This window comes from Megascapheus bottae, chromosome 1 (genome assembly GCF_031878675.1).
Source record: "Megascapheus bottae isolate mThoBot1 chromosome 1, mThoBot2.hap1, whole genome shotgun sequence".
Taxonomy (NCBI): domain Eukaryota; kingdom Metazoa; phylum Chordata; class Mammalia; order Rodentia; family Geomyidae; genus Megascapheus; species Megascapheus bottae.
In genome coordinates, this window is record NC_143509.1 from 8,797,326 (window position 1) to 8,800,440 (window position 3,115).

The following is a 3,115-nucleotide window of genomic DNA, read 5'->3' on the forward strand; positions in this document are numbered from 1 at the left end:
CTGGGTGTCTACTTTGAGTCAGCTGTGTCACATTCTCCCAGGGGCAGCGCTGTGTTCTCAGCAATGTGCACAGTGGTCACTCCTCTCCTGAACCCTTTCATCTACTGTCTGAGGAGCAGGGACCTCAAAAATGCCCTGAGCAGGTTGTACAAACCAGGAGCTGACACCAGCAGGTAGGAAGTTCATTTGTTATGTAGTTTTGACAGAAGCAAGAATCTTCAGCATATAGTCCTATAAATTCTACCTGTCTGAATACTGTATGTGTCTAGTTTAATTAGTACAATGCATTAGCAGTGGAAAACCATTCTGGATATGTCAGGATGGATTCCTTAAGGAGAAATATATCTTTGTAATGTTTAAATTGTTAATTTGTAAAGAAGATGGATGTTTACAAATGTTAATACCAACAAAAAATATTGCAAGGATTGAGTGGCGAATTTTGTAATATGTACATTTTACCTCAATACTATTGGACAGACTTTGAGGACAGAACATGTTATTTTGTAGCCAGCTATCCCGTCCTGCCCTTTAGCTTGAGTTAATTTAAAAATTATAAACTAGTGCCTTAATTTTTCCCCTGATGACTTTTGTTATTTTAAGGGTGTTATATAAATGGTCTACCATTACATAAGTGAGGCAAAGAGAGCATTTCATTCTGGATAATGTAATTCCTACCTTCCCACTGTCCCAGTTCTTCCCTCCCATCATCACCTATGAGTTTTAAATTCAATTACAACACACACACAGATCAAAAAGTCAAGCTATGGCTCAAGAAGCAGAAAAATAGCCCTGAGGAAAAAAAATCAGGGAAAGTGCCCACATCCTGAGTTCAAACCCCAGAATGGTACAAACCAAGATGCAAAGAAGCAAGCAAACAACAAAGATCATCCACCTTGCTTTTATGAGCCAGCAGTTAGAGGCTTATCACTGTGATATAAACATCTGGGCAGACCTGTGCATTAAAAAGTCCTAGATCGTGCTCGCTTCAGCAGCACATATACTAAAATTGGAACTATACAGAGAAGATTAGCATGGCCCCTGCGCAAGGATGACACGCAAATTCGTGAAGCTCTCCATATTTTTACAGTTGCTGCTGGGGTTGTGGAGTAAAAGGAACCCTACTACACTGCAGGTGGGAATGCAGACTAGTTCAGCCACTCTGGAAATCAGTGTGGAGGTTTCTTAACGAAGTGAAAATAGACCTTCCCTACGATCCTTCCATACCACTTCTGGGCATCTACCTAAACATCATGACCCAAGATATTACAAGGACACCTGCTCAGCTATGTTCATCTCTGCACTATTCGCAATAGCCAGGCGATGGAAACAATGCAGATGCCCTACTGCAGATAAATGGGTACAGAAAATGTGGTATATATTCACAATGGAATTCTACATAGACAACAGACAAGATAAAACAATGGTATTCTCAGGGAAATGGATGAACTTAGAGCGAATCATATTGAGTGAGACAAGTCAAGACGTAAGGAACAAAAGGCGCATGGTATCCCTAATATGTGGCTATTAAATCCAAAGAGTACAAGAGCAAGGACATAATATTTGCATATCCAATGCTATGGCCATGGTAATGGAAATATAATCATAACTATATAGACATAAAAATCTATGACTCTATAGACATAATGTCTTATTTCTTACATTAATATGTTTCTATGACATGCAAACTCTTAGCCTAATTTTGATTAACTTCGACATACTAAGTCCCTGTGATTGTAAACAGAGATTCCCTCCTTGAACACTTGTTTGTTAAACTTGTCATTTAAAATATGATGTAAAAAATCAACATTAATAAATTCTTAAAAAAAAACAAAAAAAGTCCTAGATCCCATCTGTAAATTACTAAAAGCAAAGAAAGCATGTTATATATCATTTGCCAAGAAATCAGAAAGCCCTGAGTTCAAACACCAGTGCTACCAAACAAAAATGATTTGTTTGTGTCCACTTTTTAAAAATTTCTTTTTATTATTTGTTGTAATGTATAGTGGTGCTACAGGTATATTTGACATATAGTTGGGATTATCATTATTTATTGAAATTGGAATAAACAAAATAAAATGAGCTCAGAATGGTTAAAAACATCAGGAAACACTAAAGGGAAATAAAGCTGTGTGATGCTGGCTTATGCTTGTCATCTTAGCTACTCAGGAGGCTGAGACCTGAGCGTCATGGTTCAAAACCAGCACCAGGGCAGCACCCAGACCCTGAGTTGAAAAGAATATCATGACTGCATTTACTCATGTACATATGTGGAAAGTGATTCAGACAAAGTGAGCCTCTACCTCATTTAACTGCCATCTGCTTAGGATCTGCCACAACATCTCCTACATCCGAGAGAATTCCTGCACTCATCACCACAGCAGATGTATGGTAACGGTGAAGATGCTATTCAATGGGCAAATGTTAATTTGATATTAGAGTGCTTATCCAGCATGCGTAGAGCCCTGGGTTCAACTGCTCATTGCTACATGCACAGAAAAAGTAGGAAGTGTGGCTCTGAGCATAGCCCAATTGTAGAGTGCTCACCTCCCATGCACAAAGCCCTGGATTCAATTCCTTGGCACCATACATACAGAAAAAGCTGGAAGTGGCACTGTGCCTCAAATGGCAGAGTACTAAAAGGTGTCTACGGACAGTGCCCAGGCCCAAGTTCAAGCCCCAGGACTGACAAATAATTCAAATCAAAAAACTTTGAGATTCCACCAAACCTTAGTTAGATGACCATTATGAAGAAAACTGATAATCACAGATGCTGGTGGGGATGGGGCCAGAAGGGGACATTCCTATGTTGTTGGTAAAATTTCTGGAAAGCTATGGAGATTCCTTAAAAGACTGAACAGAGATTCTCTATGACCCAGCATTCCCACTCTGGGTCATTTGATAAAAATCCACTACAAACATTTCCCCACTGCAACTGTCAGTAACACCATTTTCATTGAAGCATTGTTTACTTATCCAAGATATGCAATCAACTAAGATACTCCTCGGTGGATGAGTGAATCAAGAAAATGTGGTCTATAAACACAATGAAATTGTATGCACCCATCTGAAAAAAATACATTGTACTGTTGGTAAGGGAATAGACAGACCTGGAAAA

General features: G+C 39.0%; 1 non-coding gene across 1 annotated transcript; it reads left to right on the plus strand.

Annotated features, from left to right (window-relative positions):
* The first annotated feature begins 976 nt into the window (after positions 1-976).
* LOC150068307 (U6 spliceosomal RNA) lies at positions 977-1,083 on the plus strand. The gene has a single exon (XR_016538453.1). It is a non-coding gene; the product is annotated as a U6 spliceosomal RNA (small nuclear RNA).
* The last annotated feature ends 2,032 nt before the right edge of the window (positions 1,084-3,115 follow it).